At 33.3% G+C, this 15,492-nt stretch overlaps 1 long non-coding RNA gene across 1 annotated transcript; it reads left to right on the top strand.

Annotated features, from left to right (window-relative positions):
- Window positions 1-4,070: 4,070 nt before the first annotated feature.
- Window positions 4,071-6,309, top strand: LOC141427860 (uncharacterized). The gene is made up of 3 exons (XR_012451377.1): window positions 4,071-4,447; window positions 4,614-4,751; window positions 4,949-6,309. It is a non-coding gene; the product is annotated as an uncharacterized lncRNA (long non-coding RNA).
- The last annotated feature ends 9,183 nt before the right edge of the window (window positions 6,310-15,492 follow it).

Here is a 15,492-nt window from a genome sequence, read left to right on the forward strand (position 1 = left end):
ATAATCTATTTCTACCCTCTTAACTCAGCTCTAAAACATTAATTTGGCACAAAACCAAACCAAATTTACTTTTGCGTTTCGCTTTACCCCTTTTAATATCAAAATGCGTTTATTAAACCACCTATCATTATAGTATCTCTAACTATCTAACTTGTTGTTAAATTTGACAACTCGGCATTAACTTATACTTATAATATACTTCCTCTCCTTTTCCCCCACTTTTTGAAACTTTAACTTAGCACTTTTACTCAATTTAAATTTATAAACTAAGACCTTAAGATTCATTTCCGGACTGCAATCTATATATTTTTTTGTGAACTAACCATTACTCTTACTGTTAGCTACCGACCATACGTTCGTTTGAGTCACCTCAAAACACGCAAATCCCGTTATAATTTCCTACAATGTGATAACTTTTCTTCCCTACGGCAACCTCTCAAATCAAATGTCAAATCCTCCTGTCAAAGCAAATCGTATCGTAATTATTGCCGTTTCAATAGACGCATTCTTAATTACATAACACTATCAGCCTTATTCATAAAAAAATCCTTAATTGAGGTTTGATCGGTCTGTTACTTAGCAGACTGATTAAGCTTGTTAGACGGTTGTCAAGAAGCATGATTCATAAACGCTGGCTAGCAGTCTGCTATGTTGAGCCGCTGATAGACTGATTAGACTCGTTATGTTGGCCACCTTGACAAATCAAAGACAAAAATGGCCTAATCGATAATTAAAAAAAAAAAGTTGACAGCAGTGACAGCAAATTAGCAGGAAAAAAAAATAAAAAGCGAGAAGTTTTCTTTCCGCCATTTCCGATCCGCATGTTTATGTTGTGCAAAAAGCCATAATTGTGTTAATCATCCTATTTTTTTTTCATACTATTGTTAATTTATTGCTGCTAATTTAGAGGATTTTTAATACAAATTCCTGAAAAATTTTTTCCTGTTTTTTTTTTTAATCTTTGCGTAACTTCACCCTTCACTAAAAATATCTTCTATGGTTTTTTGCTCTGTCAAAGTCAGCTGTTCAAACTTGTGGCGGCCATTTTGTGACTTAGCAGGGAGATAAAGGAGGGTCTACGGTCGCTAACTTTAGCAGAGCGTTGATCGACTGATTAGCGCTAACAGACGTTTATGAATCATGTTTCCTAGCATCGGGCCTTCAAGGAGCCTTCAAGGAGGCTCTAACTTTATGAAAAGGCTGTTAGTTATTAAATTTAATTTAAATTTGTACACTTATTATTAAGAAGCTAATCTGCGCGTGTGAACACTTCCTACTAAAAGATGCTTATTTTGGATACTTGGCAACTAACTAAGTGAAACGCTGCGGTTCAATCGTTTGCAAGAGGAAAAGAATTATAATGTCTGTCACCAGATCCGATAAATTGTTGCTGAAATTTCCTTGTCTCTATGATCGCTGTCATGTCTCTTTATCTGTGAAATTGGGATCGTCGCGAAAAATGGAACCCAAAGGTCTCTGCTGTCCCACTAATGTACTTAATTGAAATCTCTACTGTACCCCTCATCTTGTCTGACATCAACCGAAAAGCCGGAGCTTACAATCGCAAGGTGAATATGGTAAATTTTTTCTTATGTTTCTACCAATCTAAAATGTTGTTATTATCCTAACCAAAATGTCAATGCTAACCGTCTACATTTTCTTTCAGATTCAACACAATAACGACATGGCCCACAACTCTGTAATAACTTTGGCGAATGACCACTCCGAGGAAAATAAACTTCTATTCTTTTAAACTTATATACAACTGGCGCTTACTCCCTTTTCCTTCCAACATTGTATAACATTTGTTCTAGTTAATGTAAATGCTGCAACATAAGGTTACACTATAATTTACTAGCTTTTAAGTTTAATTTTCCCTGCTTACAATTTTTTTTATTACTCAGTTAATAAATAATATTTAATATAGACCTGTAATCTAAGCTAATTTTATGTTAAATTAATTTTTCATTTCTATTTGTATGTGTTTTAAGGGTGATTTTACTTTCAGAATTCCATACCGCCTCCCTCTATCGTTTCCCCTATTTTCATACCCACCGTTACTTCATCAACCACTCACAACACTGCATAATTTTATTTCTATCTTAATTACCCTACTTGTCTTAATGTAGTTAATTAAATTTATTTTAAACACTACTAGCATAATAACCAACAATTAACAAAAGCTAATCTAATTTAAATTTATCCACTAATTAATAAGCATTGTACAGGTGGTTTAACTGAAATGTCAACCTGTATTCTAATTAATCTCTATTTTTGTTTAAATTAATTTCAAACAGATACAACTTACTTTATATAATTCAATGTGTTTAATAACTGGTAGCAACTTTATGGTTAATGAAATAGTAACTATGTTTAGGATTAAAATAATGTACCTTTTGTTCCCAAATAAACATTAAAACATAACTAAATAACTCTTATCTTGTGTGTCTCAGAATCTACTTCACCCATTTGTTTTTTTTTTTCTTTCTAATAGGTTTCACTGGTAGTACCTAGACTAATGTACTGCATAAAATTTTCCCCTCATCTCGTTGGTATTGGGTTCTACTAGAACATACATTTTTATATAGATTAGTAGCTTTTACATACAACCCTTCATTTATACTATTTATACTTATGCTTCAAATTTATTTACATACTAATTTCTACATATTGATTTCTCTTATAAGTTGTACATCTACCTTTCTATTTATTCCTGTCACTACTATTAACGTTTCCCCTGTTTCCCATGTCATAAAAAATATGAAATGTCATTTTTCTATTCTACATATCTCTTAAGCATGTTATTTATCCTTTTATAATGACTTATTTCCCCTGTTTAAGCATTTCTAATATGATTTAAGAATAAGAATATTTATTTGCGAAAATGTAGTAGTAAATAAGTTGGAGAAGCGTTTTTGAGTGCATACATTTTACTTAAACAAGCATGCAAATTTTCTTATAAACTATTGATTTGTACCATATTAAATAACATTAAAATACTATATTATGTCAAACTCAGAAGATGAAATTTAAAGTTATTCGCTTATTGGATCAAAATAATTATTAATGCCATAATAACACTTATCTAAACAAAATTTACGTAATTCATATTTATACTCAGGCATGTCAAAGTTGCTTATTTCTATGTGTAGATTATTATATACTTTTACTATCATACATAAAGCATTTTTTGTAAAACAAGCTGTTTTCGACAGCGAAGGATAGCAAAGAAGAGTACCGCGGCTATTTGTAAATCAATATGTAATTCTGAAATATTTTCTAAGTATTTTAACAATTCTTTATTTACCCCAGAATCTGTTTATAATATCTCAGGTAGCTTTATCTTTTCCCCCTATCATAAATCTCTCTCAGATATAAATATCTAAATGCTCCTCTCATCCACTCAAAGGTTGACTGGTAGAGGATAAGTCCGCCTTTCTACATATAGTTATCTCATTGGTTGTCAATTGTGTTTGTTTACTATTTTGTACTATAAAGAGTTTACATACATACATACATATCTTGATAATACATCTGTTACTATGTTTTCCTATTATGTATATATAATTGAATTGTTCTAAATAATTTATCCACCTAGTCACTCTAACATTATATAATCTCTAATTCTAGACAAATATTAGCGCCTTATGGTCTATTAAAATTATCACTTTAGCTCCACGTAAATATGTCTCGAACTTAGCCAATCAACTTATCACTGAGAAAACTTATTCGGTCACGGTCCAGTTGAGTTGCGGACCCCTGAATCCTCTACTGTGGTTAATTTTATTTTCTGGTTCAGGTGCATGAAATTTAACTAACTATTTTCCCCTCTCTAATACAATCCACATTCCTCTATCATTTATTTTACATTGACCTCTTTTATACTGCATATAATAATTTATTGTACTTTAACTACAGTGCCTTACTTTATTTTATTTTTATTTACACTGCTGTTCTTGGTAAAATATTTTATTTCTAAATTTTAATTCATCTCCCCCATTATTCATAAAATTCTTTACGTTAATAATTACATCTAATTTAACCGCTTAATAAACTGATTTTGAATAAATTTAAACCTTAACGATAACAGTTTAACTTCTATTTTATGTGGTTTGATTTTTCTTTAATACGTTTTATATTTCAAATTTGTTTCTCATATCGCCCTAATTTTAATATAAAGTACACCTAAATTTTCCGCTTCCAAGTCGCCACGTTTCGTATCTATGGACGTGAACCCTTTACCTCGCTTACGCGCAATTTAAAAATAAATACTCGTACCGCCCTTCGCTATCTGTCACCGCGCAGCTGCCAACGTCAACACTATAATTCTATCGTCAAAGAAAGGTTCTAACCTCAATTTACTATGAACTTACGCTTGTCTTTATTACACTAAAAGTATTTAAAGATAACTAAAACTTTCCGTATCCGCGAGTTTATAATTTAACAGGTGAGTGCCGCCGACATAACTTACGTTCTATGATCTAACTGTAACTATTGATTTGGACTCAAGTTTCGACAGTAACTAACTATTGTTTTAAACGGTATTAACAGTGCTCGCGTTTTAAATACGTCCAAGTGTTAACTGTGTAATAATAATGCCTTTTATCTTTCAGATAAAACCTCACCCAGTGTATCTCAAATGTAAAATGTCTAAAGCTCACTCGGATCGCTCTTATAATGAAATTTAAATTTACTGAGCTCATTCAATGAAGCCAGACCCCACAACAGCCCATTGTTGTTGACATTGAATGGTATGTACTAACTTTCTTAATCTCACTATGTCATAATCTCATAAAATTTCAACTGTTAAATTATTTCTTTATTGTTATTACATTTCAAGTGACATTTAAACTCCAAATGTTTGTGTAAGCTAAAACCCAATTAAAATTCATTCTACTCTAATTTCAAACTACTCTTTCTGTTATTTATTTCTTTCTTTTATTTACAGAAAGTGTGATAATCTAACGACAGATGAGCGCTGAACATCACTATATCACACATACTTGAGCATGGATTGAACTAGTGTCTACCTCTCACGATTTGAACTTGTGTGCACTCCTGCTAGATGATCAAGGAACTAATCTCACTCTAACTATACCGCTGTCCGCAGACATCTTCCTCTTAATAAAATAGTTTAAACGCTTTTAGGTGCTATGATTTATTTTTGGTGTATTGTTTCATTTCTTTACCTATAACCCTCTACTATTATCATTTCATTAATTACTCAATCATTAATTTGGTAAACTATTAATAACAATTGTCTCAACTTTCATATAACAACAAAGCGACCCTGTTAGTTATTTACTGATTTGTTTATACCAACTATTTACAAGTAAAACTTAATGTAATAAATTGTAATTGACTTTCTCGCTTTCCCCTCATAAATTAAATTCTAAAGTAACAGATTTTTACTTTATGTTAATTTCTGATCTGTAAATCTATCATATATTACTGTTTTGCTTAGATCAACTTCTATTCTCTGCGCTCTACTTTCTAGGCATTGTGACTAAAAATACTATTTTACTCATGACTAATCTGATTAAAGCAAAACTTCTCATTATACTAATCCTGAGTAATTAATGCATGATTCATAAATCATTTCCCCTATTACTTAAGAATGCCTGGCAACCGAGCTTTGCTTGGGCTTAAACTAAAATATTGCTATCTCTCTCTAACTTTTGATGTATGAAATAACGTTTGACCGGTATTTTTTCATATCTAAAATGGCGTCTTGTTTCACGTCTACGCATGCGCATGTGTGAAGTCTGGCCCTATACCACGGAAGTGCAAAACTCGAACCTCGCATGTTGCCGTCCCGCCGACGCTTAAATCATTTAATATGCGAGTAAAAGAGACGATGCGATACGAACTTTGATTTTCGAGTTTGTAGTAGTCCTGCAGTTCTAACTTCTAACGTGTTCTAACTGTCAACTCGCAACCTTTACTCTTTGCTCGCAACAAAAGCAAACGCTACTTTTATTTGAGTTTTGAATCCGCTTAGCTCTCAAATCTGATATTACTAAACTGTCTACGCTACTTCTAATGAAACAGATGACTATTCATTACTAAGGCCGAAGAAAACAGTGCATCGATTACTCCTACATCACGCCTAGATCTTGTGATCATTGCAGCTTTTAACTAAGGGTGGACCCTCGTCTTACTTCTGTGAATGTTCGTCAATCAAGAATAAACTATCTTAGTGTTTTTAGTGAAGTGAATTAAAAATAGGAAGTGCTTACGACCGTCTTCATTTCGACAAGAAGTTCTTTATGTTGTGACCCGCTAAATTTATTAAATTATTAAACTATTCTCAAGTTATTCCTATCTCCATACTGCTATTACACTGATTATAATCATCATCATCATCACCCCAGTCTATGCATATCCTACTACTAAGCACACAGGTCTCCTCTCAGAATGAGAGAGCTGATTCTCTATACTATCACAACTTTAATTCAAATTAATCTCAAACTCCATTTCACGAACAGCAAATTGTGGCAGTCTAAAAGAACAACCACTGTTTTGGAAAACGTTACTGATTTTATGCTATATTACCTATCTTTTACTTACTACAATCTATATCTAAATTAATTCTTAACCTCAAATCTTTTTATTTACAACACTTGTTATTATTTTTATCTATGTTATTAATTAAATACTCATTTTGGTCATGATTTTCTTTCTACTTTTGTTTGTATTCTAGCTCACAGCTTTGCAAACTGTAAACAGACTATGATTAAACTAACACCAAACTCTAAATTACTTAAGTAAATTAAATTAAGTTCTTCCTGGTCATGGCATACCATATTGTAATAAGCCCTTTGATAATAGGTGATGATATAATAAGTATTTTTTTATTATCTTTAATTGTACTTGTACTTGACTGTACTTATGCTGGTCACGGCCAACAAATTGTAATAAACCCTTTGCTTTATTTTTAATTATACTGGCCTTGAATTAATAGCTAATTTTAAAGACTAACTAACTACCCCTTCTTAACCTACTTAATACTACACTTAACTTGTGGTAACGCTATGGTGATTTAACTTAAATTAATTTATGGCCTTGTGATCGTGAATCGTCTAGTGGATTAGGAACCTACCTTATGCCCAGCAATAACCTAAGTGCTTTTATTTGAGAATTAATTTGAAAAGCCTACAGTTGTGTTTCTAATGTTATAATTAATTAAGCAGTACCTAACTTCGTGATAATTTTGACTCTAGATTGAACTCTACTGAACTTTAGGGTGAAACTTTAATTACTGAGATGTGAATTTAGATATACTAGTATGTTTAGACTGGATAGTTCTAGAAATGGATCTTTCAGGTTACCTAGAATAATCAGTTTGGAAAAATGAGAGGAAATATTTCTACTACGGATAGTGTTTGTGTTTGTATTACTTCTGAATCTATTTTGACTTAAAACTAAGTTTAATACCGAGACCAAGGTCTCGGAGGATCTCCTCCAGCCCCCCCGTCCTTTCCTTTCGCACACCAGAGCAATATATCTCTATGGATATGTCAAGTTGTGATTTTACTAGACTAAGCACTAACTTTCGGTGCATTCAAATCAAAGTATGGAAATACAAACACAATGTTTTGTAACAAGTTGAATCTAATTTTAGACTTATGGTTACTTATTCTATGCTTATATTAGAATACTCTATGAGATGCTTAATTATAACTTTGATAATTAGTTCAGGAATGAGTTTAGACACTACAGCTATTCATTTACTATAGGCACTAGTATCTCTTAATTTAGATTATGTCTTATCTATCTTAGATATATGGAATGTCTAATTTGACATAATTTTATTTTGGTATAATTACTAATCTCATAGTGACTTTCACTTATTTTAATGAGCTATCTACTTAGTCTAATTTTCTAGTTCTACCAGCATTTGGCGTTACCAGAGTAAAGCAGAAAGTAAGTACCGATTTCTATACTTTACGCCCAGAACACAAGCGTTAATAATAATCTAACTAGCTTATAACTAGATAACCCTTGGGTATTCAAGATAACCTCTGTATTAGGTTTTGGACTCGTCTATGACTAGTTTTGTCTCAATTCATATATTTTAAATGAACAATAAACTGTTTCAACTATCAATCCTTAATCAATTATGTTTAAATCGAGATCGAATGAAAAGTACGTAAATTTCCAGATAGACTGTTGCCTGGTATGTGTCAACGTAAGCTATCGACCGTAGTCAGGATTTCTACATCCGTTCACTCAATGTAAGTAGGTACGACAACTAAAACAGCTAGTATGTATTTATAACACGAAAGACTTTTGTATTTTAATTGATAGATGGTCCAAAACCCTCTACGATTTTATCTCTAACTTATTACTAGACATAATTTGATGAGATCTTAATCAAAAGTATGAATATGATGTTTGATATTAATTTTATCAAAACAAAGCTTATTTTAGCTGGCAATCGTAATTCAAATCGAAATTAGATGATAATTGTGTTAAATATTATTCAGTAAGTTATCTGGCATTTAATTGTCCACTTAGCTATGAGATCGTGTCATATCAATTCCCGCTTATTCATTATAGGAAAGACAGCTAAAATATGTTATTGTTATTTACTCTTAACAAAATGATCAAACCGTATTTTGGTTTTAAATTGAAGTCAACTTACTAATTTTAATAAAGTTATTCGTAGTCAAGTTCTTATGAACTAAGTTTTGTATAATGAAGTTTTGACGTAAGTACTTAAATAAATTTTATGTTTTATTTCTTTTCTTAAAATCTAATTTATGCCTTAAAACTATGTGTGTGCGAGTTTAAGCTTTCCCTAGCTCTGTGTTGAAGTTTAGCAATTTGGAGGAAAACCCTCATAGGTGAACTAATTGTGTGGTGAGTTAAAATAGTAACTTTTCCCGGTGTAAGGAAACGCTACTCTAGCTAAGCCCTATGAACTTCCCTACCTATATAGCCCTAATAAATCCTACAATTGTACTTTAAGCTTGCCTGAGGCCCCTACTCTCTGTCTGTGATTAGCAAAACTAGGGAATTAATCCCACATGTACATTTAGTGTAATGTAGAAATTCACGGTGCAATGAATTTCTTCTAATCTCCTATCAACAATGATGGTGTGTATACCTAAAGCCCTATCGGTCCCTAAATGGTGCTGAGCTCTCAACTTTCCCGAAGGAAAGTCCCTATGACGGAGAGCCCCGCGGAACAGCAGAATACCTAACGTTGTGCATAAATACGTAAATAAATAGGGGACAGGAATTCTGAGTTTCTTAAGTACAAACCAAGCGTCAACAAGACACGCATTCACTTCGACGAGCGCTACTTAGTCGTTACAAAAGACAAACAGAATCCACTGGTGGCTGGTACGACAGTAATTTGCCGCTGAAGCCGCCACAGCTTCAGGAAGTGGAAGCCTATTTCGTCCACGGTTGTCACCGTTAGGTGTCAGACGATATAGACGGACTTAAAGCTCAACCAAGGTACGTTATGGAGGAACCAAAGTCATTTCCATTAAGTTGGGAAAAACACAGAAAAGTTATGGGTTAGTACAAAATATACGTAGGCTGAAATGAAACGCTATAAAACGATCACTCCACACTACAAGAACAAATAAGGACTTCACCGCCACAAGACCGCAAAGATTCCCTCACACAAAGATTTTCCGAATGAAAATCAGCACTAAATATTTCACAAATAATTAAAAAACCAGAGAGTTAATCATTATTCCGCAGATTAATGATCAAGACCCCGACACTTTACTTCCTGAAGAAATACTCACATTTCTTGTAAATTAAAATTAATTCAAATTAAATAAAATCAAAAACCCCAATTAAAATTAATGAAATAAAATTACCCGATACTATTGACTCTAATTTGTTAACAAAATGGCGCACAGAAACTAAACCCCCGACTAGCAAAATAACGATGTTGACTCTACGAAATCTAAATCCATCTGGCCCCGCCCTTTTTGTGTCACCTCTATTTATAGCTTCTCTCCCGGGACCTCTGGTATTTTCGCGCCAAGCGACCAAACGACGCCAAGCTTACCAAAGTCGACAACGTTGACATTGCCAGCTCTCGCTTTTTCTTCTGCCAAATCCTTATCTCAAAATAGCCAAATTTTATCCGTAAAATTTATTTTTGAACTAAAATTTCCTATTTATCTTGACACTATCCTAGCTTAACTATTCTAGTAAATACGTTTCATTTTTATATTGTGCTACAACAATAATTTTCAATAAATATTTATATGTATTTGTCAAATACTTCAATTTTACCTCAACGTTTTAATTTCCTTAACCTATCTAACAATAATCTTACTTCTAATGATAATTTTCTACTTATTACTCCCTACACTCTTTGAATATAAATAGCCAATTACATACTTCTATTGTTCGTTATAAAATAGCTAATTTGCCTACAATTATTAACTGGTATCCCCAAATTCGCGCCGTTTATTCATAGTTTCCTTTGTCAAATTAACGCCACTCAAAATTTGCTTATAATTTCGCCACGTTCCTACTTTGAATCAGTGCGACAGGGTACTTGTAATTTCATCATAACTAAATGTGTAATTACTCAGCTAATACTATTCCATTTTTAATGAAAACTTAAATTTATAATAGATAATGAACCAATGATCTATACTACGATTACGTAATGCTTGCATTTTCGGTTTTTCTTAACTTATTTAGCTAATTTCGACAACTTGCCGTTTCCATGATGCTTTCGTTGATATTTCTTTAAATTAACATAATTATTAACATCAAATGTATCTAAGATCTACTGTAGACTAATACTAATGATTCTATTACTATATCAAGTCTATTTTTGATGAATTTGTGACCATATTTCTTGTTTTTAGATAAAATTTACATTTCCATTACCTAAAGCGACCTCTATAATTCCCACGTGAAACTAACTAAATAGCCTCCCAGGTTAATCTGCCGCTAAACCCAGTTCGGCATTAGTTCACTAATTTTCCATGACGCCTACCATTAATTCCTTTAATTGACCATAGATGGCGTTTTTTTACATTAATTATTATACCCGAACAACACAATTCTAATCTCCAATTAAATTTAACATTTACTCATTAAATTGACTGCTAAATTATCCCTGCTTTAATTACATCGACATTCTAATCTCAATTACTCTTATTTAACTGTCTTTGTCGACATGTTTTTGTTTCGAGTTTCCATCAAACCTTCATAGATGGCCCCACTAACAATTTTCTACTAATTTATTCCCAGTGACGGTCGTGTGACACATCCGAACCGTTACAGGGGGATATTCAAATTATATAAATACATCGTCAGTCAGCAAAAACAGAGATAATTTCTTTTCCCTTATTTGTTAAGTGTTTCATTATATTTAATTAAACGGTGGCAACTTAAATTGTCCACGCGTTGACTGGACAAAAGCCGGATACTTTAATTATGATTTAGAGAACTCAAGGAAAATAGGCGATATCTCAACAAAAAGCTATTAATGCTTTCACAGTAATAGAGCAATAAAAAAATGATTTTAATTTTCGGCACGTTTGGGATTGTCCAAAAGCTCGTTTTTTATCGTTTATTTTAAAAGGAAATGCCTGTATCGGATATTTCTATTTTTCCGTTGCTTTGTCCAGCATGTTTTATACAAGTTTTCTTATTCCACTGCGGCATAACTACAATAATGTTTCCTTATGCCGCTGGCATGAAGAGGAAATGGAAAACGTGCGGTCTTGACATCGTATCACAGTTGAATTAAATTGAATCTAGTACTGGCTCAGTTGAGTGCCGACTCAGTGTAATTCCAGACTCGAGTGAGAGCACGCGTGTCGGGTTAGGCCAGAGAAAATAGTCTTTAATATAATAGTTTGATAAATAATTGGAACATTTGCATACAAACGAAATTTGAATATTTGCTAGATAAAGTAATAATTAAAAAACCCGTGCGTCAAATTTGAACTAGTGTAATTAAAAGTTCAGTTTCATATTCAAACATCGACTTCAGTAATATCGAAGATTAAGTTCCTTAATAATATGGTAAGTGTTCATAACTTTTAATTGGTTTCATATTGCTGTGCGGCTTACTGGCTACGTCAAGGAGTGATGCAAGGAAATTGTGTCCCCTCCCCGGGGTAAACGCTGTTTCGAGGGTTCAGTAATAAGTGTCCCCAAAAAAGTGCAAGCCACAACTTCTGAAAATTGTCGTTTACGACATTTTACGATTTGTAAAATATGTTTTCAACTTTTACTGAAGTTAGAAAAGTTCAGCAGTATAAAAATTGCACGGCATATGTGCCACGGCATGATGAGGCATTGAGTTCGAATCCCAGCTCAGTTTTATTTTTCTGATGTCTACTAAATATGAGATGAGCTCGTCTGAGTAGAAATTAAGTACTTTGAGACGCAGCTGGTAACGATTATTTTTAGTAAAAAAAAGAAATAAAATGAAATATTTATTTTGCTGTAAATGTAGTACATTATAGTTATATTATGTTATACGATCTTGTTCCATACATTTAGACTAATAAGTCAAGGAAATATTATTTTGATGCATGCATCACATGTTTAAAGTTATAAAAAATAGCATATTAATATATTTAATAATTTTTCATCACACTTGCTCGTAAACAGTGTCGTAAACATGCAGCTACCTGTTTTTGACGTTAGGTACGGTCTTTCGGTTAGTACGGCCGTTGGTCTTTAAAGTATCCGTCAAAATGTCATACCATCTGATCAGAGCTACTCGTAGTACATCTCCAAAGTGACATTTAAAGAAAAAATCGACAAAGAAATCGGTATCCCTCTAATATTATAAATGCAAAGTAACCTGCTGTCTCTTCGTCGTTACCTTTACGTCGAACCACTGAACATTTTGTGTATTGGTAGTATGAACCCCATCATACATAGGATACTTTTATTCGCTAGAGGGCACGCGCGATAACCTAGACAAGACGTAGTCCGGGCATAAGCTAGTAGTATAGGTCTCTGCCACTATAGCGCATCATACAATGACCGTAATAGGAACGTAAATAAATAATAAAAATGAAATAAAATAAAAATAAACGTGTCAGGGAAAAATATATACTTTCTATAGATAATATAAGACACTATACTATACCCACTAACACGTATCTTAACCAACCGTCGCCGTTGCGTGCCATGTGTGCGCGTTACATTCCGAGCCTGACACGTAGCTATTACTGTCATGGTATAATACGGTGTAGTGGGTAGAGACCTATAATTAAGCCAGAAATCAATAAGTTGCCGGTTGACCAAATTTGAGCACAGGTTAAAATATAACTATTCTGCAACTTTCCCACTCTGCTTGTTCTGTTTCTTGGTTGTAAATAAAGAACTGACTAGTCGCGTCATAAACGTCTTTACGATGTAAACAGAGTAAACGAACGTTCGCCTTTTAGCGAGAAATAGGTCTTGGCGTCAATCATAATGGTTATTATAATTCTCATGTAAATATATATGTATAGGTACACGTCAATCACGCTTAAATTTGTTTTTAGAGTTCCGTAGCCTATAGACGTCCCATAGACGTAAAGTGGGGGTGATTTTTTTTCTCGACTCAGCCTATATTGTGGGGTATCGTTGGATAGTCTTTTAAAACCATTGGGGAATTGCTAAGACTATTTTTCTATAAAATGATTTGCGAAATATTCAACTTTAAAGTGCAAATTTTCATTGAAATCGAGCGTCCCCCTCCCCCCCCCCCTCTAAAATCTATACTGTTGGGGGGCAAAATAAAAAAAAAAAACTCGGAATGTGTAGTAAATATATCCAATTTACAAGAAAAATTATAGCGGCTAAGATTGCTTTGAGAATTATTAGTAAGTAGTTTAAGAGTAAATACCAGCAGTAAAATATACCTAAACTTGGAAGATTCAGTACACAATACAAAATCCTTAGAAAAATATTATTTGATTTTTTCGTAATGGCTACGGAACCTTATCCTGGGCGTGTAGGTACGACACGCTCTTGGCCGGTTTTTTTTTTTTAATAGTATAATGGTATCTGCTCTATTTATCATAAATAACGGAATACTTAGCATAGCTACAAGTTGAGCATCGATTCCTGTTTTTTATAAGTTGTTATAAGTACTTACTTCGTTTGTAACAACATTGTACATAGTACATTGTGTCTTAAGGGCGGTAAACAAGGAATTAAGAGTCTATTAGAAGCCCGAAGTCGAAGAATGAGGGCTTTAATGAGTGGATGTTCGTAATTCTAGTACCGCCCGTGCGACATACAATGTTTTTCATCACATTTGCGAGTAAAATTGTATATTTGTAAAATAAAAACTAATATTGTTTCAAAAATTGCCGATACCGCTTACTGCGCTCTTGGCAGCGCCAGTGCCCGACGTGCGCGCGCCGCGCTCCTGCACGCCATGCAGTATCACACTCATTTACGACCTTGGGTTCATGACAAGAAAATTAGTACGGGCAACGACTCATTTACCGACCACGGGTTCATGACAAGCACATTAAGGTCGAGGGTTTATTTGGGGGTTGCAACCAAGGTAGCCTGCATGTTTCGACACTGTTTACGAGCAAGTGTGATAAAAATAAATTAAAGTTAATTAAACGAAACAATAAGAGACCTGTCTTTATATTGAAAATATTTTTTATTTTACTTTATACGTAACAGCAAGTAAATATTTTACAATAGTTTGATATTACTTATATTCGTCGAGTCGAATATTTATTTTTCATACGAAGTGGTAGGTATACATTTTTTGAAATAAGTAAATAAACACTTACTTGACTATTTATTTATTACAGATTAGGTACGTGCTTTTCCCGCTGAGCATAATAAATTATCGTAGCCTATTACTTTATAATTACTGGCAGGTAAGGAGAGCACTATCGCTCACTAGGTGTATTATTTCAAAATATGCAAAAACTGCTTTTGTAATGAATTATAATAAAAATTGCTGGTTAAAAGGTACTATGACATCGGAAAGTGTACAGACACCTACATATTTCTATTTATTGCATTAATATCTGCCATAGCGGTGCGTGCATAAATATCTGAAAATCGTCCTCTGCCCTACAAAGACGAATCTGATATGTCTGCATGCTTTTTTGTGTCAGATAGTAATGCTGATGACTGTACCTAGGTCTCGTAAGTAATGCCTATAGTATGTGAGTATTCACATGTGTTTTGAGGCTCTGACGGTTCACTAAGAAAACATTCTGCAATGTCACAAGTAAAAATGTGTCCGGTAGGTAACTAACAGCACTTGTAACCTGCCATATATATAGGGGTTAAATACACCACCTAATGAAAGATTATCTATAAATATGTATTGTCTAAAACCTTTTTATACTCTCAACCCTTTTTAACCCTAAACGAAAGAAGGCAATGTCATAAGTTTGACGCCAATGTTTGTCTGTCTCTCTGCCTGTCTGTGACATCGTAGCTTTTAAACGGATGGACCGATTACAATGCGGTTTCCTTACGTGAAAGCTAGTTTACTTGCGGTGGTTCTTAGCT

This window comes from Choristoneura fumiferana, chromosome 5, assembly GCF_025370935.1.
Source record: "Choristoneura fumiferana chromosome 5, NRCan_CFum_1, whole genome shotgun sequence".
NCBI classification, from domain to species: Eukaryota; Metazoa; Arthropoda; class Insecta; order Lepidoptera; family Tortricidae; genus Choristoneura; species Choristoneura fumiferana.